The sequence below is a fragment of the Salvelinus sp. IW2-2015 genome, linkage group LG1, assembly GCF_002910315.2.
Source record: "Salvelinus sp. IW2-2015 linkage group LG1, ASM291031v2, whole genome shotgun sequence".
Classification (NCBI taxonomy): domain Eukaryota; kingdom Metazoa; phylum Chordata; class Actinopteri; order Salmoniformes; family Salmonidae; genus Salvelinus; species Salvelinus sp. IW2-2015.
Window position 1 is genome coordinate 12,204,009 of NC_036838.1, and position 25,156 is coordinate 12,229,164.

Below are 25,156 nucleotides of genomic sequence, written 5' to 3' on the forward strand. Positions count from 1 at the left end.
TTATCTCCCCCCCCCCCCCGTAAGAGCGGTTTGAAAAGGCTGCCAGAAAATTTCAACCTGTTTTGGTGGGATGGGTTTGGCCTGCCATTTTGGCCAGCCCCCCCCCCCAAGACAAAGAAGTTGCTCTTTGCAGCTTATTTTTGACCATTTTAATTGAAAACAATCACATTAAGGTACTTAATTGTTACCCAAAATGGTTTGAAAACTGCTACATTGGGCCTTAAAATGATTTAATTCATGGAACGTTTGGTAAAATCTGGGTGCCTTCCCAAAACCATTATTGTTCATATAGAAAATCAGCAAGCAAGTGAAAAATAGATTGGCTGGTAAATCTGTCAGGAATGTCATTTTATTGACAAAAGTGTAGGCTAAACAGTATATACACACACTTGTGAAATAAGCTGGAACGTCCCCAAAAATATAAAATTTAAGTGTCTCTTGTTAGACAACACTACAAAACTAAAACATTCCAAATAGTATTACATCTCTGCAAAACAGCTCATATTCAAAAAGAGTATATCGCAGTGGAGGGTTGGCAGATACAAAAAGTTCTAAAGAGCTCTGCAGACCATTAAACCAAATGCAAGTTCAACATCTTTTTCTCAGAAACAAGCAGTACAATTTATCATACAACATAGCTAGCAACAACATTGACATTTGCATTTATTAACAGTGAAAAACAGCATAGAGCAAATAAGCAAATGCTTTAACCATGACACAATGAGTGTTCTCTGTATAACACCATGCATGGCAGCATTTGGTGAGTACCCCCTTTAGAAAATCATCACAAAGAAAATGTTAAATCTATGGAAGAAATACAAGAACACAAACGTGTCAGGGCATTTGAAAATAATACATGCTTCCAAGTAAAAGTGACATCTCAGCACAGCAATAAGACTATCCTCTCCAACCATATCATTCAAGGCTCTTACTCTAAATATGATTGGACTCAAGCTACATCAACATGGCAACAGTAGGCTTTTTGCCATTTGGAAAATCCCAAAAAATTTATTTTATTTTTAGGCAAGTCAGTTAAGAACAAATTCCTATTTTCAATGACGGCCAGTGGGTTAACTGCCTTGTTCAGGGGCAGAACGACAGATTAGTACCTTGTCAGCTCGGGGATTCGAACTTGCAACCTTTCGGTTACTTATCCAATGCTCTAACCACTAAGCTACCCTGCCGCCCCATCCCACTTTAGTTATCATATTATACATCAAATCAATATAGCAGCGTTCCATTTTATTCTTACGCTACTAACAACTTGATAACTTTGGTAAAGATAGTTGGGAGCTTAAATCCTAAATGCAAGTTCTTACCTTTGCATTAATGAAACCGGATGTTTCACTTAATCATTATTGGTAGAGGGGAACATTGGAGTCTTATCCTAGGGTTATCTTCACTTTCCTAGCCCAATAGGCCTATCATTTAAATCCATGACAGCAGATGATGCCTCCTCGTGTGACTCAAAGGGAACCATTGCTTCACCAGTGGGCAGGCCTTTTCACTTAACTGCTGACAGACTGAACCAGGCAGCACTTGATACCCATAAAATAAATCTAGGATTCCATCGACTGTTACGGCGAAAGGCATGTTTTGGATCTTTACAATGGTTGGTCCACGAGGGTTACCAGGGCCTCCGGTTGACTGCTCTCTCAGAGGGTCAGAGCCAGGGCCACGGCCCAAGGCAGACTGAGGGCGCACTTCTGAACGCCCTTGGCCACTTCCTCGGTTGTTATGGCCTCCGCTCTTTCTAGAGCCATTGTCAAAAGGTGGCCTGCCCCTCAAGCCCTCTGGTCCAAAGCCAGGTGGGCCATTGTTGCTACCTGGTCGGAAGCTTGGGGGTGCCAGAACTGCTCCAGGCAAGTGACCGGCAACCATGGGTGGGGGAATGCTAAGGGCTACATTCTCTAGACTGGCTGCAAATGGGGTAGAGGTGGAGGGCCCACGAGTCCATTACCTGGGACAGTAAATTGAGCAAAAGGACCATTGCCTAAATTGCCAACAGTGTTTCTGAGGAAGTTGAACTCTTCTCCTGTTATACCGGCAAAGGGGTGAGCTTGGGCTTGAATAGGATTCTGTGCCTGAGCATGGCCGTGTGCCTGGCCTTGAGAGTTCCCTTCAAGTTTCTTGACTCTCCTAACCTGTGGTGGTGGTTTCTCTCGATAACTTTCATCTGCTCAAAGGTGACCAAATCCACAAAGGCATCTCTGCCATTTAACTTCTGCCTGTGTAGTCTCTCAGCATTTAGCGCATCCTCCTCTCCCCTGAACTGCACAACACCTGACCTAAACCGTTACCACTGCTGTCAACCAGAACTTTAAGACTTTCTTCAAATACCGCAATGCCTTTCAGAAACAGATGGACATCTTTCTTTGACACATTATATGGAATATTTGAGATGTGTGCACAGTTTCTAGGTTCTTGCCTGATTCAGAATTTTTTCTTATCAACACCCTGCATCCTTTGACGAATGGAATCAATCTTTTTCAAACATAGCTTTCTTACTGATGGGGTGAACTTGTATGAATCGGCTTCCCATATACTGCATGTGACAGCTGAGGGCAACCTTGTAATCCATTTCATCTTTTAACTGGACAAAGCCCTGACCTGTAGCTCGGCCAGAGGGTCCATAAGCAATGTAAATGCAGTCTTCCATAATGTTCAGGTTTTTGAAGAACTCACAGATCTGTTTATTTACTGCTTCGTAGGGCAGGCCTTTTAGGTAGACACAGAACTCCTTGTTGTGAGGGGAGCGAGACCTTGCATGATCTCTGGTTGAAGGAGACACTGAACTCATGTTGCTGCGGCGGTGCTGGTCTTGGGGCACATTACTGGATTTTGAGTGGGCTTGCCCTCCAACCCCGTTGCCCCACTGCCGACACTCATCCACTGGCTCTCTGTGGCCGGAGAGATGTCCACGTACCCTTGCCTTAACATTCCGCAGCTTCTTTTGAGTGCCTCAAAAGTGTCCTGAGGGGAAAAGAACTTGGCCAGGGCCCTGCCGCTACTCCGGCCAATGTTGTCCCTGACCTTTCGGATGGAGTCCACTACTATCCCACAGAAAAACTCCCTAATATCCATTTCAGTAGCTGAGAAGGGCAGGCCTTGAAGGTGGACATATAACTCATCTGAATTACCTATTGCTGCCTTCATGTGTGCCTGGAGATTTAACAGAGGGTTCATATGGCCAACAAACATGTGATTTGGGCCAGTCCACTAGGGGTGGGACACCTGGGTTGAATGGTGGCATTGAGCCCATGTGAGACAGACTCATGGGAAGGACAGGGGGCCTTGGGTTAAAGGTGACACAGTGGAACAGGAGGCACAGAGAACACTGGTGGTGGAAGTGGCATGGGGGGTATGGAAGGCATGGGGGGGCAGGATGGCATGGTTGTCAAAGGGGTATAGGTGTGGTACAGAGTTGAGGGAGGACATGGTTGTTCTCATACTGGACCATGGTGAGATTGGGCTGCTGAAGTTGTTGCTGAAACTGGGGGGCATGTTTCCCATGCTAGTGGTGGCAAACGTGGACACATTTTTGTTTCTTATGGTTTCATGTGCAGAGGCAGCTCTGGTGACGGTGGCTGGTGTGGTGTTGCTGAACCCTTGTAAAGTGTTGCGTAAACTGCCCCTCCCACATGTGTTGACGGGGGGACCTGCCCTGCTACCGTTTCCTGCTGCTCCCCCGACATTGCCCGTTTTAAAACGCCTGCGGTTAAACTCAATTATATTCTGCATCTCGGTCTTGCTGCTCAGCAAAAGTGACACTTTTGAACCTTTGATTGCTCCCCTTGAACGCATCATGCCAAGCCTGGCATCTTCATCTGTGGCGAAAACAATAAAAGCCTCACCATGTTCACCCCCTACAATATGCACCCCACCATCTGGGATGGTCAATCCAGAGAAGAAATGGCGTATGTCCATGGTCCCCGCCACTATCGGGAGACCCTGCAAGCGGATGAGCACAGCCATGCTGCTGAGGCGAAACAACACACACCTGCAGGTAAAAAAAGGCAACCACCGTAAGACTAGAGGAAAGAGCAATGAACACACAAGAAACAAAGAGCAGGAGAGAAACCATGATTTACAAGACGGCTTACGTTTGTATATATTTGATGAGAGCCCAATGCATCAGAGAAATTCAAAATAAATGTGCAAGTATTAGGCGGTTTGTCCACTCATCACCACTCTTACACAGCCATCCACACATTGCTTCATTCACCACATACATCAGCCTTGGCTCAAGGACATTATGTAGACCCTAGGTCTAACAAGCAAATCTTGAATGTAGAAATGTTACTCGTAGGCCTAAATCTTGCTCATAATTATAGTACCACACATTTCAATCAAATTTAGGCTTGGGCGGTATACCGAACAGCGGGGTATTTGGAAATAGCCACAGGATGGTTTTTCATTACCGTCAAAACAATTTCTTTAACTTTTTTTAATGAATTGGAACATTTGTAGCTAGTTTACCTGCAGTCAACTTGTGTAATACGTTAGGAGATGAAGATTGCGAACACTCATTTCACCTGTCACAATTTTTCATTATGAAGCTTGTTGGTAGTCCCAAGTCACGTGGTGTTTGTTTACAAGCACAACGATGAGAGACCAGAGCCTTGAGTCACTCACTGTTGCTAAGCACGCACTAGCTACTGTATGGAATTCACATCTAAATGTTTGCAAGCTAGATATCGTATAAATATTAAGTTAACTATCTAAAATGTTGTAAATGCTCTGCAGTTGTGCATTTGGTTTGCTAATTTAGTAGCTAGTTAGCCATCTCACTAAGTGGTTAGCTTCTTTCAAAATCAAGCTCTGCTTGGTAACAGCAGACAATTCCCTACTGGATCAAAAGCCTCGCTGTCTAATATTTGTTTTGTGCGTGCAGCAAACAGTGTAGCATTTTTTTGTTATTTGTATAACTTTGAGTTGGGATGTCTATCTTGCAAATACTTTAGGTCAGAGACTTTATAAAATGTTAACATTTAGATGGGGTTTTACATTTACTTGTTAGCATTGCTAACTGTCGGATTACAAAGGCTCAGTGGGGTTTGAAAATAGCGCCCCTTGTGTTCAGTACTACCTAATATCCCATTGTGGTACAAGGTCGGTATAAAAATGTATGACAATCTGGATACAGCCCAAGCCTAATGCAATTAATTGTATAAACCTACAGTGCATTCAGAAAGTATTCAGACTCCTTCCCTTTTTACACATTTTGTTACATTACAGCCTTATAATAAATTGGATTAAATAAATGTTTCCCCTCATCAATCTGCAGACCCTTTGTGATGAGACTCAAATGATGAGCTCAGGTGCATCCTGTTTCAATTGATCATCCTTGATGTTTCTATTACTTGGAGTCCACCTGTGGTAAATTCTATTGATTGGACATAATTTGGAAAGGCACACACCTTTCTAGATACAGTTGAAGTCGGAAGTTTACATACACCTTAGCCAAATGCATTTAAACTCAGTTTTCATGCTTTTTCAGTTCTGCCCACAAATTGTCTATGGGATTGAGGTCAGGGCTTTGTGATGGCCACTCCAATACCTTGACTATGTTGTCCTGAAGCCATTTTGCCACAACTTTGGAAGTATGTTTGGGGTTTAAATGACTCCAACCTAAGTGTATGTAAACTTCCCGACTTCAACTGTACACTTAGTTTGGAGTCATTAAAACTCGTTTTTCAACAACTCCACAAATTTCTTGTTAACAAACTATAGTTTTGGCAAGTCGGTTAGGACTACTTTGTGCATGACAAGTAATTTTTCCAACAATTGTTTACAGACAGATTATTTCACTTATTGTATCACAATTCCAGTGGGTCAGAAGTTTACATACACTAAGTTGACTGTGCCTTTAAACAGCTTGGAAAATTCCAGAAAATTATGTCATGGCTTTAGAAGCTTCTGATAGGCTAATTGACATAATTTCAGTCAACTGGGGGTGTAACTGTGGATGTATTTCAAGGCCTACCTTCAAACTCAGTGCCTCTTTGCTTGACATCATGGGAAAATCTAAATAAATCAGCCAAGACCTCCACAAGTCTGGTACATCATTGGGAGCAATTTCCAAATGCCTGAAGGTACCACGTTCATCTGTACAAACAATAGTACGCAAGTATAAACACCATGGGACCACGCAGCCGTCAAAACGCTCAGGAAGGAGACGCGTTCTGTCTCCTAGAGATGAACGTACTTTGGTGCGAAAAGTGTAAATCAATCCCAGAATAACAGCAAAGGACCTTGTGAAGTTGCTGGAGGAACTAGGTACAAAAGTATCTATATCCACAGTAAAATGAGTCCTATATCGACATAACCTGAAAGGCCGCTCAGCAAGGAAGAAGACACTGCTCCAAAATCGCCATAAAAAAGCCAGACTACGGTTTGCAACTGCACATGGGGACAAAGATTGTACATTTTGGAGAAATGTCCTCTGGTCTGATGAAACAAAAATAGAACTGTTTGGCCATAATGACCATTGTTATGTTTGGAGGGAAAAGGGGGAGGCTTGCAAGCCGAAGAACACCATCCCAACCGTGAAGCACGTGGGTGGCAGCATCATGTTGTGGGGGTGCTTTGCACTTCGCAAAATAGATGGCAACATGAGGAAGGAAAATTTGCTGGACATATTGAAGCAACATCTCAAGACATCATCAGGAAGTTAATCTAAGAAGGGCTATATAAATAAATTTGATTTGAAAGCTTGGTCGCAAATGGGTCTTCCAAATGGACAATGACCCCAAGCATACTTCCAAAGTTGTGGCAAAATGGCTTAAGGACAACAAAGTCAAGGTATTGGAGTGTCCATCACAAAGCTCTGACCTCAATCCCATAGAACATTTGTTGGCAGAACTGAAAAAGCGTGTGCGAGCAATGAGGCCTACAAACCTGACTCAGTTACACCAAGTCTGTCAGGAGGAATGGGCCAAAATTCACCCAACTTATTGTGGGAAGCTTGTGGAAGGCTATCGGAAACGTTTGACCCAAGTTAAACAATTTAAAGGCAATGCTGCCAAATAGTAATTGAGTGTATGCAAACTTCTGACCCACTGGGAATGTGAAGAAATAAAAAAAAGCTGAAATAAAATCTGTCTATTATTCTGACATTTCACATTCTTAAAATAAAGTGGTGATCCTAGCTGACCTAAGACAGGGAATTTTTACTAGGATTAAATGTCAGGAATTGTGAAACTGAGTTTAAATGTATTTGGCTGAGGTGTATGTAAACTTTCGACTTCAATTGTAAGGTCCCAAGGTTGACAGTGCATGTCAGAGCAATGGCCTCCATCATTCTTAAATGGAAGAAGTTTGGAGCAACCAAGACTCTTCCTAGAGCTGGCCGTCCGGCCAAACTGCACAATCGGGGGAGAAGGCCTTGGTCAGGGAGGTGACCAAGAACCCAATGGTCACTGACAGATCTCCAGAGTTCCTCTGTGGAGATGAGAGAACCTTCCAGAAAAACAATCATCTCTGCAGCACTCCACCAATCAGACCTTTGTGGTAGAATGGCCAGACGGAAACCACTCCTTAGTAAATGCTCCCCCGCTTGGAGTTTTCCAAATGGCACCTAAAGCACTCAGACCAACAAGATACTCTGGTCTGATGAAACCAAGATTGAACTCTTTGGCCTAAATGCGAAGCATCAAGTCTGGAGGAAACCTGGCACCATCGTTATGGTGAAGCATGGTGGCAGCATCATACTGTGGGGATGTTTTTCAGTGACAGGGACTGGGAGACTAGTCAGGATTGAGGGTAAGATGAACGGAGCAAAGTACAGAGAGCCTTGATGAAAACCTGCTCCAGAGCGCTCAGGACCTCAGACTGGGTTGAAGGTTCACCTTCCAACAGGACAATGACCCTAAGCACACAGCCAAGACAAAGCAGGAGTGGCTTTGGGACAAGGCTCTGAAAGTCTTTGAGTGGCCCAGCCAGAGCCCAGACTGGAACCCGATCAAACATCTCTAGAAAGACCTGAAAATAGCTGTGCAGCGACGCTCCCCATCCAACCTGACAGAGCTTGAGAGGATCTGCAGAGAAGAATGGGAGAAACTCCCCAAATACAGGTGTGCCAAGCTTGTAGCGTCATACCCAAGAAGTCTCGAGGCTGTAATCGCTACCAAAGGTGCTTCAACAAAGTACAGAGTTAAGGGTCTGTGATAAGTATTTTATGTATTATACTTTTGCTAAAAAAACAGTTCTTGCTTCGTTATGAGGTATTGTGTGCAGATTGAGGAGGAAAAAATACAATTTAATACATTTTAGAATAAGGCCGTAACAATTTTGTGGGGAAAAAGTCAACGATTCTAAATACTTTCCGAATGCACTGTATAGCTCAACTTCCAATTGATCAATCTGATACATAATTAGGCTCATGTCCAATACATTTCAGGTGGAAGAAGGGGCTTGAATTTAAAAGGTTGTGTAAGTCGTTTTAGAAGCTTACAGGGTGCATTACTTACCAAAAACAGATGCAAATCCTAATAAAACTAAACCACATTTTGAAGTCGACTTTCATTGCTTTATCTGACTACACCATCTGAATCTAGCAATTAAGTTGTGGTTTAGAGTTATTTATTAAGGGTTAGGGGACATGGAGGGTTGGGAGGCAAAGTCAGCATAGTGTTACAATTTCGCATGGTTCTATGCTAGATTGGGAACAAACAAACATTTAGCACGACAACTAAAATGGCTTTGAGAAAATCTGATCTCAGCTAATAAGGAGAAGTATCTAACATAATAACTACATTCTGGCATTCTCTAATTATAAACAATTTACTATATAAATGTGGGTACATTTGTTGATGAAAATCTTACTTACTCAACCTTTAAACTATAAACGTGCCAATTTGATATAATTGCAATGCAGTATCCCTAACACTCATCTCAGTAGCAACTTGTAAACACAAACAAATGCATTTCTCATGATAAGCTGTAGACCACACTATTTACCAAGAGAGTTTTCATCTATAATTTTCATAGCTGTCTATTTACCACCACAAACCACTCAGTCCGCACTCAATGAACTGTATAAGGCCATAAGCAAATGGGCGGCGCTCCTAGTGGCCGGGGACTTGATCGCAAGGAAACTTAAATCCGTTTGACCTCATTTCTACCAGCATGTTAAATGTGCAACCAGAGGAAAAAAACTCTAGACCACCTTTACTCCACACACAGAGATTACAAAGCTCCCTCGCCCTTCATTTTGCAAATCTGACCATAATTATATCCTCCTGATTCCTGCTTACAAGCTAAATCTAAAGCAAGAAGCACCAGTAACTCGGTCAATAAAAAAAGTGGTCAGATGAAGCAGATGCTAAACTACAGAACTGTTTTGCTAGCACAGTGGAATATGTTCCGGGATTCTTCCGATAACATTGAGGAGTACACCACACTGGCTTCATCAATAAGTGCATCGATGACATCGATGACATCGACACAGTGACCGTACGTACATACCAAAACCAGAAGCCATGGATTACAGGCAACATCCGCATTGAGCTAAAGGGTAGAGTGTCAATACAGGACTATTATTGAATCATACTACACCGGCTCAGATGCTCGTCGGATGTGGCAAGGCTTGCAAACTATTACTACAAAAGGGAAGCACAGCCACGAGCTGCCCAGTGAAACGAGCTTACCAGACAAGCTAAATTACTTCTATGCTCGCTTCGAGGAAAGCAACACTGAAGAATGCATGAGAGCATCAGCTGTTCCGGACGACTGTGTGACCATGCTCTCCGTAGCCGACCTTTAAACAGGTCAACATTCAGGCCGAGGGGCCAGACGGATTACCAGGACGTGTACCCCGAGCATGCACTGACCAACTGGCAAGTGTATTCACTGACATTTTCAACCTGTCCCTGACGTTGTCTGTAATACCAACATGTTTCAAGCAGACCACCATAGTCCCTGTACCCAAGAACCTGCCTAAATGAATACCAACCCGTAGCACTCACGTCTGTAGCCATGAAGTGCTTTAAAAGGCTGTGATGTGAGCCACACATGGCTCACATCAACACCATTATCCCAGAAACACTAGACCCACTCCAATTTGCATACCGCAACAACAGATGCAATCTCTATTGCACTCCACACTGCCCTTTCCCACCTGGACAAAAGGAACACCTACGTGAGAATGCTATTCATTGACTACAGCTCAGCGTTCAACACCATAGTGCCCTCAAAGCTCATCACTAAGCTAAGGACCCTGGGACTAAACAACTCTCTCTGCAACTGGATCCTGGACTTCCTGACAGGCTGACCCCAGGTGGTAAGGGTAGGTAAAAACACATCGGGTGCGTGCTCAGTCCCCTCCTGTACTCCCTGTTCACCCATGACTGCAAGGCCAGGCATGACTCCAACACCATCATTAAGTTTGCCAACGATACAACAGTGGTAGGCCTGATCACCGACAACGATGAGACAGCCTATAGGGAGGAGGTCAGAGACCTGGCCATATGGTGCCAGGATATCAACGTCTCCCTCAACGTGATAGAGACAAATGAGATTGTGGACTACAGGAAAAGGAGGACCGAGCACGCCCCCATTCTCATCGACGGGGCTGTAGTGGAGCAGGTTGAGAGCTTCAAGTTCCTTGGTGTCCACATCACCCACAAACTATCATGGTCCAAACACACCAAGACAGTCGTGAAGAGGGCACGACAAAGCCTATTCCCGACTGAAAAGATTTGGCATGGGTCTTCAAGATCCTCAAAAGGTTCTACAGCTGCACCATCGAGAGTATCACTGCATGGTATGGCAACTGCTCCGCCTCCGACCGCAAGTCACTACAGAGGGTGGGTACGGCCCAGTACATCACTGGGGCCAAGCTTCTTGCCATCCAGAACCTCTATACCAGGCGGTGTCAGAGGAAGGCCCTATGATTTCCGTGATGCGGAAAACATGGACGGAATCGCGGAATTTGGTAATAAAAACATGTAAAATGTGGAATATTGAAATATATATATATTTTTGAATAATCTAAATTAGGCCTAATTGTAGTAACCGAAAGGATTTAATAATTGTAAAGTTACAGATGAGTAGGCCTAGAGAAACAATTCAGTTTTCGATTGGGGTGTTTTGAGAGGGGGGCGTGGGACCCTTACGTCACCACAACTTGCTATCACTTTGAGAAACATGTCGAAGAGGCTATCTGAGAGTCGTCAAAAACACACAAAAATTCAACCCTTGCCACTACATTCAGAGCAATACCCAAAGGACTATGAGTCAGGTGATGAGAGAATTTGCAAAGGAGCTTAACTTACTATTGATTGGAGCACTTAGTCTGAAGCCCATGTGAAAAACAAGGAAAAGCACAGTGTTAGCCAGAGCATGACTCTTCAAATTACAATCTATTCAGGACTTTGTGGCTGTGTGCGCCAAGTCTGACATCCCCTTAGAAAAGCTAAGAAAGCTACAGCCGTTTTTAGTGAAGCGTTGCCTGAAAATGAGAGTAGCCTCTGTCAAACTCACCTGCCCCGTGTGTTCGACCAACATATGAGTTGGAGGTGGTTGTTGTCGAGACAGATGTAAGGGATTGCAGCGTTCTAAACATCGTCATTGGTGAGTTAACTTAACAGCCTATTAATATACTGTTGCAATAGCCTACATTTACATTCTGCAATGTGAATTGTCCGCATGCAAATTGTGATATTTCAAACGACGAGCTATCGTGGTGAAATATAGCGATGCATAATGTCAGCAGCTGTCTGCCTCGCCATCTAGCTAACTGTCGCTGTATCTATATTGTGTTTACACTTGACATTTAAATAACACTTATGTCATTATTTTAGGTTAAAACATAATTAAAGTTTTTCCTTATCTTTCATTGCAGGTGTTGAAAACCAGTACTTTCTGGTGGATGTCATTTTCATGGACAGATGCAACTACTCAACGTTTTCCCAAGCTATACTAGCCTCCCTCCACAGCAACGATCTGAACCTGAATGATGCCTGGGCAGTGGTCACAGATAATGCCTCCTACTGCCTGAAGGCATGCAAGAAGGTTCTGAAAGGAGTGATGCCCAACAGTGTCCATGTAACCTGTCTCTGCCATGTCATCAATCTGGTGGGTGAGACCTGGCAGCACTTCAAATACTTCTCTGAAGTTGCATCACTTGTGACATGGATGAGATCGGTCTTCTTCAAGAAGCCTGCCAGAAACAGAAGATGGGTGAGCTTCCTCATTATGAAGGAATTTGTGTAGGCCAAGGCTCCTCCTGAAGCATTGAGCTCCAGATGGAATAGCTGATTTGAGGCAGTGTAGTGCCATGCAGAGCATGTTCATCTGTAGAATTTTTGTTGGCAGAAAAGTCATCATCCCAGGCAGTCACAAACATCAGCAAGCTGGAGACAGAGAAGGTGCAGGCCCTCACTGTTAAGCTAACCTTAATCTCAGAGGGCTACTCCAAACTGATGACAGCTCTGTCAATCCTGGAAGAAACCCACCGTCCCACAGCAGTGTCTGCATACAATGTCACGGAGGATCTGGGCTCTTACCTAGTGAATGGAACGGCAAAAACATGTGGGTATGGTGCCAAGACAGATTAACTATTGAGAAAGATGGGGATTGGAGAGAGGAGGGAGGTACTTGACCATCTTCATGATGCATTCCACTTGGCCTTCACAAAGTTCTCAGCACTGGGACATACATCCAGCCACAGAGGTCTACCGGCTGGCTAGGGTGTTCGATCCTAGGCAGGCTCCAGCCATGGAAAAGCAGCTTGAAGCCTACAAACATCTGAAACTCATCGCACGCCCATCAACAGAGCTCAGTGAAGAATGGATTTCCTATCAGCACTGTCCAGGGAGCCCTCACCTGCTTTGGAGCTTGCTGATTACTGGAGGGGCCTGAGTGCGAGATTCCCAAGAGTTGCAGAAGTGGCAGTGCCCTACATCTACTTCCCAGTCAGCTCAGTCAACTGTGAGAGGAGTTTCAGCAAATACAAGACTCTACTCACAGACAAGCGAGAGGCACTCACTGAGCTCAACACAAATAGGCTGACAATCATGTACTTCAATGGAGATGTCTGTGATAGATGGAAAACTTACAATGGACAGGTAGTTCCATAGGTTTTGCCTATTGCTGCATTATTGCCTGAATCATTTTATTTTCATTTACAATGAAACACTTAGTATAACTGTTTTGAAGCACTTGCCTTGATAAAAAAATTGTGCAATGTTGTATTGCATCATCACAAATGTACTGTTATCTTATTAAATTGTTGACGTTTTATTCATTCACATTATTAGACACTCTTTCAGATGATAAAATTAGCATAAATTGTAAAACACAGAATTCAGACAAAAATAGAAAAAAATGAATTTGGGAAAAAACTAAATGGATTTCATAGGGCCCTAAAAATTGTCAGACTACAGCCACCCTAGTCATAGACTGTTCTCTCCGCTACTGCACGGCAAGTGGTACCGGAGCGCCAAGTCTAGGTCCAAAAGACTTCTTAACAGCTTCTACCCCCAAGCCATAAGACTCCTGAACAGCTAATCAAATGGTTACCCAGACTATTTGTATTGTCCCCCCAACCCCTCTTTTACGCTGCTGGTACTCTGGTTATTATCTATGTATAGTCACTAACTCTACCTACATGTACATATTACCTCAATTAACCTATGCCCCCGCACATTAACTCTGTACCGGTAACCCCTGTATATAGCCTCGCTACTGTTATTTTACTGCTGCTCTTTAACTATGTTATTTTTATTTTTTACTTAACACTTATTTTTTTCTTAACTGCATTGTTGGTTAACGGCTTGTAAGTAAGCATTTCACTAAGGTCTACCTACACCTGTTGTATTCGGCACGTGACAAATACAAATTGATTTGATGAATTGTTTAAAATTCTGAGAGGATCAGACAAATTAGGCCATGTGTTATCGCATAAATGCATAACAACATTAAAACACTAAAGGTGCAAGACAATTAGCCTATGTGTAGGCTCAAGTCTCAAGCATTGTTCAGAGCAGGTGTTGGCCAAAACAACCTATTAAAAAGCAAGTAGAAAATGTGGTCAACAGAAGGAGATCAGGTCATGAAGTGGAGACATTTACTTGGGGCTTGTGGATAATGTGGTATCTTGTCAAAGAAAGCCACCAACATACCATGCTCTTCCTCTATACCACTCATACCTTGGTAGGTCATTCTTAGCTCTGCTTAACTTCAGAGGTTTCCACAATAGAGTACACTATCCTAAAAGGGACACTAACCAAAAAGGGAATCAATAAGGTCAATGAATATAGCCTAACAAAGCTAATAATTACTGGTAAAAAACCATGAAGAGCAGACAGAAGGTTGTGGGGGTTGGACTGGAAGTCAGTTGAATTAGCCTGTTCAGGACATATTCACAAGCTTACCTGTAATAATGGTGCTTCGTTAAAACTGCGGCACGGGATATATCCAAGCCAATCCTGACAGCAAGCAATTTAAATCAATTCTTGACTAACAAAACAATAGGAAATGGAAGCAAAAACATGAGCAAAAAGCAGGCAAATGTAGGCATCCTTAGTGAACAGCATGTACAAAACACTCTTGATTCAACCACATATCAGCTTTTGTTTTGCATCAGGAGAAATGCAGTAAATTGGCTTCAACAATTAGAGCACAAACTCTTTCAAATGACTGCCTCGCCAAAAAGCCATACACTAATTAATATATTTCACAAAGATTATGCATCTCATAATTTCTCATGTTGACATCAAGCATGAAAATACATTTCATTCATCACAGAAATCCATAAGAGTGAAATAAACATCCATGCCATTGAAAACTTGTATTTCATTGCTCAAGTTTCCCTCGATAGCTTATCCTTACTTATTTCTAAAGTGTTCTATGTAAAATGATGTCAACTATATGGCCTACATATGTAAATAAGGTATAGTAATATGGTAATGGACCGGTCAGTTGGAAGAATGATTCTCATCTCCCACCAAACACATAATCTGATCATGATTATCAAGAGACTCTGAAGCCCAATACCTGAACATACTATGGACAAACCTAAAATCAGGTCTGCTGCGTCATCAGTCTCGCACTGAGGATTGTATTCAGACCCTGCCCCATGAAAAACGTAAGCCTGGGCCTACACTAAAATGTAGCCTCGCATATTCCTTATTTTGTATGCAAAATGCTAGAGAAAAAACAATCACCTGCATGTGTGTGAACTCAAAGCTTCAGCACACTACAATATCTAAACTGTGTGGGAATCTTTCCACAAAACATACAGGGGACAATGGTCACTCCTGTGAAAGCACCTAACAACATGGTCCACATCTGCAACAATGGACAATAAGTGAGGTCATCAACTGTGGTTGTCCCACCTAGCCATCTTAAAGTGGCAATCTGCAGTTGAAACAATAACAAAGCGGCACCTCGCCTCTATTTTGGGTAAAAACTGAGGAAAAGGCCTGGAGAAATGTAACCACTTTCAAATTCATAGATGGCTATTGATGCAATGACTGGCAATCCAAGATATCAAAATCATAGTTTTAAGCATAATTTGAGGCCATACAATGCCAGTATCATTTACTCAAAATAGTCAATCTAAGATTAAATAAATTACAGATTTCTTGAGTTTACGTTTTTGCAGAGCAAGTTTTAGTCGCGCAATTTTACTTCTAGCCAAGGTGTGACATGTCTTATGTAAACAAACTCTGATCTGTTGCACTGCTAGGCAGGTCTGTCTCACCGTATGTGTATTCTGTGGTAGGATTGGATAGTGCGCAGCAGTGTGTATCCCGTGTTAGTGGGCAAGTTAGCTTTGTTGAAATCAAAACCAAACCCTCAAGTCATGACATACTCACTGTTTTGGATGAGACTGACTTTATGACCAACATTATCCTATTTACACTAGTCGATTTTGAAACTAGAGTAAATGTTTGACTTATCTGATAGAAAACGGCCTAAGTGGCATCGATATAAGTTGTTTATTGCCTTCAGTTGCGCTTTAAACACGTGGTAGGCCCCCATCATTACGTTTGCAGACGACACAACAGTGGTAGGCCTGATCACCGACAACGACGAGACAGCCTATAGGGAGGAGGCCAGAGACCTGGCCGGGTGGCGCCAGAATAACAACCTATCCCTCAACGTAACCAAGACTAAGGACATGATTGTGGACTACAGGAAAAGGAATGACCGAGCACACCCCCATTCTCGTCGACGGGGCTGTAGTGGAGCAGGTTGAGAGCTTCAAGTTCCTTGGTGTCCACATCACCAACAAACTAGAATGGCCAAAAACAAACCAAGACGGTCGTGAAGAGGGCACAACAAAGCCTATTCCCACTCAGGAAACTAAAAAGATTTGGCATGGGTCCTGAGATCCTCAAAAGGTTCTACAGCTGCAATATCGAGAGCATCCTGACTGGTTGCGTCACTGCCTGGTACGACAATTGCTCGGACTCCGACCGCAAGGCACTATAGAGGGTAGTTGCGTACGGCCCAGTACATCACTGGGGCTAAGCTGCCTGCCATCCAGGACCTCTACACCAGGCGGTGTCAGAGGAAGGCCCTAAAAACTGTCAAAGACCCCAGCCACAGACTGTTCTCTCTACTACCGCATGGCAAGCAGTACCAGATTGCCAAGTCTAGGACAAAAAGGCTTCTCAACAGTTTTTACCCCCAAGCCATAAGACTCCTGAACAGGTAATCAAATGGCTAGCTGGACAATTTGCATTGTGTGCCCCCCAACCCCTCTTTTACACTGATGCTACTCTCTGTTTATCATATATGCATAGTCACTAACTATACATTCATGTACGTACTACCTCAATTGGCCCGACCAACCAGTGCTCCCGCACATTGGCTAACCGGGCTATCTGCATTGTGTCCCGCCACCCACCAACCCCTCTTTTACGCTACTGCTACTCTCTGTCCATCATATATGCATAGTCACTTTAACCATATCTACATGTACATACTACCTCAATCAGCCTGACTAACCGGTGTCTGTATGTAGCCTCGCTACTCTATATAGCCTCGCTAATGTTATTTTTCACTGTCTTTTTACTGTTGTTTTTATTTCTTTACTTACCTATTGTTCACCTAATACCTTTTTTGCACTATTGGTTAGAGCCTGTAAGTAAGCATTTCACTGTAAGGTCTACACCTGTTGTATTCGGCACACGTGACAAATAAACTTTGATTTGGTGGACCATTTCAGATTGTCAGTGATGTGTACGCATCACTGAGGAACTTGAAGCTTTTCACCTTCTCCACTGCGGTCCCGTCGATGTGGATAGAGGCATGCTCCCTCTGCTGTTTCCTGAAATACACGGTCAGCTCCTTTGTTTTGTTGACGTTGAGGTTATTTTCCTGGCACCACTCCTCCAGGGCCTCACCTCCTCCCTGTAGGCTGTCTCGTCATTTTTTATTGTTGGTAATCAGGCCTACTGCTGTTGTGTTGTCTGCAAACTCGATGATTGAGTTGGAGGCGTGTATGGGTGAACAGGGAGTACAGGAGGGGGCTGAGCATTCACCCTTGTAGGGCGCCTGTGTTTAGGATCAGCAGTGGAGGTGTTGTTTCCTACCTTCACCACCTGGGGTCAGCCCATCAGGAAGTCCAGGACCCAGTTGCATAGGGCAGGGTTCAGACCCAGGGCCCCGAGCTTAATGATGAGCTTGGAGGGTACTATTGTGTTGAAGGCTTAGCTATAGTAATTTAGTTCAGTTACCTTTGCTTTCTTGGGTACAGGAACAATGGTGGACATCTTGAAGCAAGTAGGAACAACAGACTGGGATAGGGAGAGATTGAAAATGTCCGTAAACACTCCTGCCAGCTGGTCTGTGCATGCTCTGAGGACCTGGCTAGGGATGCCGTCTGGGCCGGCAGCCTTGCGGGGGTTAACACGCTTAAATGTCTTACTCACATTGGTCACGGAGAACGAGAGCCCACAGTCCTTGGGAGTGGGCCGTGTCGGTGGCACTGTGTTATCCTCAAAGCGTGCGAAGGTGTTTAGCTTGTCCGGGAGCAAGACGCTGGTGTCCGTGTCTTGACTGGTTTTCCTATACGTATCGTGTCTGAGCCATTAAATTGCTACTCCACTGTCTCTGTACTGACATTTTGCCTGTTTGCTTGCCTTACGGAGGGCATATCTACAGTTTGTATTCAACCATATTCCCAGTCACCTTGCTGTGGTTAAATGCGGTGGTTTGCGCTTTAAGTTTTGTGCGAATGCTGTCATCTATCCACCGTTTTTGGTTTGGGTCGATTTTAATAGTCATAGTGGGAACCACATCCCCTATACACTTCCTGATGAACTCAGTCATGGTATACGCCAATGTTATTCTCATAGGCTACCCGGAACATATCCCAGTCTGATGTGCGAGTACTATAGGCAATGTTTTGATGTGTCAAATGTGCTGAGTTAAAATTCCCAGCTACATAAATGCAGACTCAGGATATGTGGTTTCCAGTTTGCACAAATTCCAGTGTAATTCCTTGAGGGCCATCGTGGTATCGGCTTGAGGGGGAATAAACACGGATGTGACTATAACCGAAGAGAATTCTCTTGGGAGGTAATACGGTCAGTATTTGATTGTGAGGCATTCTAGGTTGAGGGAACAAAAGGACTTGAGTTCCTGTACGTTATCACAATCCCATTATGAGTTGTTAATCATGAAACATACACCACCTTTCTTCTTCCCGTAGAGTTCTTTATTCCTGTCTGAGCGATGTACTGAGAACCCAGCTGGCTGTATGAACGGGGACAGCATATCTGGAGAGCACCATGATTTTATAAAACAGTATGTTGCAGTCCTGATGTCTCTCTGGAAGGAGATCCTCGCCCTGATCTCGTCTACTTTATTGTCCGGGGACTGAACATTAGCGGTGGATGGTGTGCACGCCTCCTGAGTTGGACTACAAGTCCACTCAGAATACCTCTTCTCCACCAGCAGCGTCTTGGAGCAGCCTCTGGGATAAGTTCAGTTGCCCTGGAGGGTACGAACAAAGGATCCAGTTTGGGAAAGTCATATTTCTGGTTGTAATGCTGGTGAGTTACCGCCGCTCTGATATCCAAAAGTTATTTCTGGCTGTATGTAATAACACAAAAACCGTTCTGGGCTAATAATGTAAGAAATCACACCAACAAAAAAAGAAAATACTGAAAAGTTGCTTAGGAGCTAGAAGCAGAGCTGCCATGTCTGTCGGCGCCATCTTCATATACAATGGTGCCACTGGACTCAGATCTACAGTTGCGCTCAGCTCAACCACTGGAGTCGCTATGGAGTGAGTTTGGGGGGGTGAATGTAGCAGATGGGGATCTGTGAAACTCACTCATCAGCCTGAAGTGTGACCCCTTGCGCAATTGAAGGACTTTTTCAACAGCGCGGGGGGTTGGAACTCTTCAAGAGGGCAGTCACATGTGTTTGCGAGGCAGAGGTCCTGAGTTCGAGTCTCGATATGAGCTGAATCGGGGGGAAACGGTACTCAATAAGAAAGCAGCGTGTCGTCCTTTACATTAACTTCCTGAACTTATCCCTATAGGCTTTAGCCAAGTGGGCCAACACAGTCTTGTGACATGCAGGAGACCTGGTTGGAACCCAGTCAGTCAAAAGATTAAATATAGAGTGAAAAGTTTATCCATGTTTTTTTTGTGCCACTCCATTCTATAGTATCCTGGCGAGGCCTGTGGTCATCATGCCACATTGGCTTCAGAAACCACCAGAAGCTTTTGTTTACCATACAGTTTGATTCGATACGTGCTCCTTTACCTATCCTGGCTGGCAAAGTACCAGGGTGTTGTCTCTGGTTTTTAATCTGAAATTATGAAACTTTGATCAACTTTAAATGATAGTCTGTAAATTTGATACAAACAATGAATGCAATCTACCATATTCAAATTTGAATATATAAATATTCAATTTGAAATCACATTTTAAAACTGAATGCAATATTCATTCAATTCAGTTTCAAATCATGAAATATAAATTCAATTTATGAATTCAATGATTCAATTTGTGCATTACAACCATGTTTGGACTAATGGTTACACCCCTGCTGGGTATACCGTTGTAAAACCTTTGCAACAGAAATCGTTCACTCCAAACAGAAACCCTTTCCAACGAAAACGAGTTTCTATTGGACAAATCCAGGTAGGTCCCTCCCTGTTTCGTTCTTAAACGGTGAACGGTTTCCGCTGCAAGACGTAATGAATACACCCCTGGACTGCCCAATCCATGGTTGTTGTCCCCCAATCTCTGGTCACGACAAATAGCACACATTGGGGGAAGTTGATGAAATATCAATGGAATTGCATGGGCACGAAAACGCTGTCAACATGAACGAGACTTCATTGTAAAACACATTTGCCAATAACGTAGCTAAAAGCTCAGTCTGTCACAGTACTAAAGCGGTTTCCAAATGTGAAGGGCTACAGAAAGACAGCAAATTATGCAAGGCTACAGGAAGAGACCACAGACAAATTATATCCAGCCATTTCAACATTTTTGCCAATATCCATTTGGATGTGTACAACATTACTCGAGTAAGGGCGTCGTGCTAGCTAGCTAACGTTACTTGGATTGATATTAAGAGCAGACAGCCAATATGGTGTTGGTCCTGCAATGAAACCCCCTTCTCCGACCTAGAAGCTAGCTAGTTAATTAGCAAGATGGGTAGCTAGCTAGCATCATTGGCTAAAGAGAACAATTGCCCTTCAACGTAGTTATTCAGACTAGTAGCTACCTAGCGAAACACGAGAACAGCAAACCCAAATGTTTAGCTAGCTAGTTCCCACATTTCTAAAGCTCACGAAAAGCATAACGTAATACATGAGTGATATAGCCTGTTGTTCGCTAAACACATAGCTAGCTAACGTTACCCCATGTGGGCAGGCCGAACATCTCAAATGCACCCCCAAATAAATATCTAACGCTATAGTCACCACTAAATGCAGGTTTATATTTTCCCTCATCTGTAACAACCATTTCATTATTACTGTCTCTGTAATTGCATGTCTGCTGTGTTTTTATTTGGTCCTTACCGAAATATCTGTTAACAAACAGATCTGTATTTTATGGTGCGTCCTCCTCTCTTGCTCTTCTCTCTCTGCTTGTGTAGCTTTTCTTTTTTGTAACAATAAATAGACAATACAATATTAAATTCAGGAAAGAACACATCAAAAACCACCGTACACAATTTTTTTATTTTTTATTAAAAAGCTAATCACATCATACATAAAATATAACATTATAATATTCTACAGTACAGATCCTCCAAATTACATAGTAACATAAGTAATTTAAAAGCTACAAATTCATAGGGGAAGGCTTGAAATCTGGGTTCTTGGGAAATGTACATATCTTGAATTTACTCAGTATTGAAGTTAACAATAAAATCTAGCTTCTTAATGTTTATTTTTTTTATTTTTTTTGCTCAAGGTAAGGTTTAAACAGACTTATTTGAGAAATGTCCAACAAGATCCCAGAATTTGGATATTACATTGATACAAAACAACTTCTAAATAGAGGCGTTTGTTGGATATACACTGAGTGTACAATACATTAAGAACAATTTCCTAATATTGAGTTACACCCCTTTTGCCCTCCAAACGCCTCAATTCGTCGGGCATGGACTAAAACATAAGGTGAATGCACCAATTTGTAAGTCGCTCTGGATAAGAGCGTCTGCTAAATGACTTAAATGTAAATGTAAAACAAGGTGTCGAAACCATTCTTGATACACACAGTAAACTGTTGAGTGTGAAAAATCTAGCAGTGTTGCAGTACTTGACACACAAACCGGTGTGCCTGGCACCTACCACCATACCCCATTCAAAGACACTTAAATATTTTGTCTTGCCCATTCACCCTCTGAATTGCACACATACACAATCCATGTCTTCTTCTAGATTGGGTTGGCGGATCGCAACCAAATTTTAAAGTGCATACACTGCCAATTACTGTACTGGATTGTGAGGCCAGTCACAGCCTAACTACATTCAATTGTCTTCATTAGTCCGGTTCCTTTAAGAAAGTAAAATAGAGCCCTGGACAACACTTCCCTGCCCCCACTACACCACCCAAACCCCACCCAGCCTCTCTAACCCTTTCACACACTCTCCCTTCCTCCACTAAACCCTCACACAGACCTTTTTCATGTATCCCTATTATCAACAACGTGGCATTCAAACCTGTGCCCAAACCATAGTCTACTCTACACAGCTTCCTCTCCTAAATCCCATACTGCCCACCTCTTCCTTAACTGCGATAAAATTGTTTCCCCTTACTACTAGCATCCTACTCCCTTTGCCAAAGGGAGCCCTTTTGCCCAGATCAAGGACTTGACTTCCCTGCGGCCCAACGGGACCTGAATATCTAACCCCTCTCCTCATGCACTCTTAGCCACCACATCAGCCTTCTCATTACCCTCCACACCCACATGGGCAGGAACCCAGCAAAGGCTTACCACCACTCCCATCCTCTCCAATCCCATTAACAGCACCATCATCTCCACAAACAACTCTCCCCTATCTGACCAGCCTGTCTTCACACTACAACATTGCAGCCGATTCAGAGCGTTTCATCTCCTCCACCCATCTCAAACCTATAATCACGGCCATCAACTCGGCCACATACACTGACACAATCAGTTAACCGCTTACATACTGACATTTAAATCTGGGATATACACCCTTGCCCCCACCCTACCATATCACTGACTGCATCCTTTGAACCATCTGTATATTTCCTTAAAAACAAATACAACTGATCTATGTATCAATCCATTAAGGCTTAAAAATCCTTCTTTAACCCGTCTCCTCCCCCTTCATCTACACTGATAAAAGTGAATTTAACAGGTGACATCAATAAGGGATCATAGCTTTCACCTGGTCAGTCTATGCCATGGAAAGAGTAGGTGTTCCTAATGTTTTGTACACAGTGTAAATAATGTAGCACCTTCTAAAGGACCTTTCTAACGTTGTTTGGTATACAAAACATGCAAGGCATTAACCATGCTGGGTCTTGAATAGAGTTAAACTTAAACTTTCTCTTGGGGTGACCCTCTTTTGACAATGAAACACCTCTTAATTGTTTGTTACCACATCTTGGATCATTATAAATATCCATTCCTCCAACTAAACATTTATGGTTAAGTCTCAGAATCTCAGATCCAATATGACCTCATTAGGTGAATAAGGCCATTGGGGATCGCATTGATCACTGCACCAAATTATGTATGTATGTATGTTTTGTATTATAATGAAGTAACTTATTATTCAAGATTTTGGTTTGATAAAGAGAAAAGTTGTGTACGAAGCTCAACTTCCACACCAACAGATGTTCATTTTTATTTCTCCTTTATTTAACCAGGTAAGCTAGTTGAGAACAAGTTCTCATTTACAACTGCGACCTGGCCAAGATAAAGCAAAGCAGTGCGACAGAAACAACAACACAGTTACACATGGAATAAACAAGTGTACAGTCAATAACACAATAGAAAAAAAGAAAGTCTATATACAGTGTGTGCAAATGGTATGAGGAGGTATGGAAATAAATAGGCCATAGTAGCAAAGTAATTACAATTTAGCAGATTAACACTGGAGTGATAGATGAGCAGATGATGGTGTGTAAGTAGTGATACTGGTGTGCAAAAGAGCAGCAAAGTAAATAAAAACAATATGGGGATGAGGTAGGTAGATTCATGACGTTTTGATAGTTTTATGGGCAATTTAGATGTAGTCACATGTTAACAAATTCTAACCAACAATCTTCTCAAAGATATTGTGGAACGAAGTACCAAATGGAGTCAGATGCAACGATACACCTCTTCATCCAGTTAACTTTAAAAGGTATTATTTCCATCAAAAAAGTCTAACATATCAAACCCTCCTGCTTTCTTCCCAGCTTTAACTGCTTCCTTAAGATTTGTATGCTTATTCTTCCAGAAGAAATCCACAAAGGCCTTGTTAATGTCTTTGCAAGTAGTTTCATGGACAAATAATGAAAGTGCAGGGTATATGAAACAAGACAACCCATCTACTTAAACCAAAATAACTCTGCCTAGTATAGACAGGTCCCTTTGTAACCAATTATTGAACAGGAGAGTCATCTTAAGTCTGGATGAGAAATTAATCTGCTGTCTGACAATGTGGTTTTTGGGAATATGAATACCCAGATACCAACACTGTCTCTAACAGGAATATTACCTATTGTAGTTTCTCATTATCATATAAACAGAGATCACACTGAGACGTTCCAACTTTAATCATATAACAGAAAACAAATCAATAGGTGTCAAGTGCTTTGGCAATTTGATATTTGCTTTCCAGGAATATTGTCAGCCAACTGTGAGATCCTAACCTCTCCCAAATATTGATAGACCTTTGATGTATGGGTCATTAAGGATACTTAGACATATTAATTCCAAAGTTAAAACCAGAAAAGGTGAAATTCCGCATAACTGGCAAACCAGTTACTATTGATAAATAGTTTGATTGTAAAATTACTGAACTTAATGTCCTTATGTACTCATTGACAGTTTTCAATTTTTTTCCAACAAACAACATTTTTCCAAAGAAAAAGGAATTTATGTTCAATGGTATCAAATGCCATGTAGAAATCTAGAAAGAAAATAACAGCTTCTGCTTGTGTGGCTAGCTAGTAAAATGTCAGCATTTCTCTCCCTAATGAAAAAAATTATTATATACAAATATTGCTCCACAAGGTTGGGATTCAAATTCACAAATTGAGATGAGGCAAAAACAAATTCTCCATTTTCTCCTTTACTGTGACATGAAACCAGTGTTACTGTCAACCTCATTAGCATGCTGAATGTTGTCAATGTATAGTGAATAATGATCCATTAACTAAATGGAATGTAACACATACAGTTACATTTACATTTAAGTCATTTAGCAGACGCTCTTATCCAGAGCGACTTACAAATTGGTGCATTCACCTTATGATATCCAGTGGAACAACCACTTTACAATAGTGCATGCGTGAACTTTCTTAAGGGGGGGGAGGGTTAGAAGGATTACTTTATCCTATTCCTAGGTATTCCTAAAGAGGTGGGGTTTCAGTGTCTCCGGAGGTGGTGATTGACTCCGCTGACCTGGCGTCGTGAGGGAGTTTGTTCCACCATTGGGGTGCCAGAGCAGCGAACAGTTTTGACTGGGCTGAGCGGGAACTG

The 25,156-nt window shown here is 42.6% G+C and overlaps 1 protein-coding gene and 1 pseudogene across 1 annotated transcript in view; both read right to left on the reverse strand.

The window, feature by feature from the left end:
- LOC111961354 (copine-3) overlaps positions 1-21,069 on the reverse strand; it is a 73,688-nt gene extending 52,619 nt beyond the window's left edge. Inside the window, exon 1 of the mRNA XM_070444508.1 lies at positions 21,006-21,069. The gene's annotated coding sequence lies outside the window, so the exon portion shown is untranslated. The remainder of the gene's footprint in view (positions 1-21,005) is intronic.
- LOC111961375 (RNA-binding protein 12-like) lies at positions 328-21,090 on the reverse strand (annotated as a pseudogene).
- Positions 21,091-25,156: the final 4,066 nt, after the last annotated feature.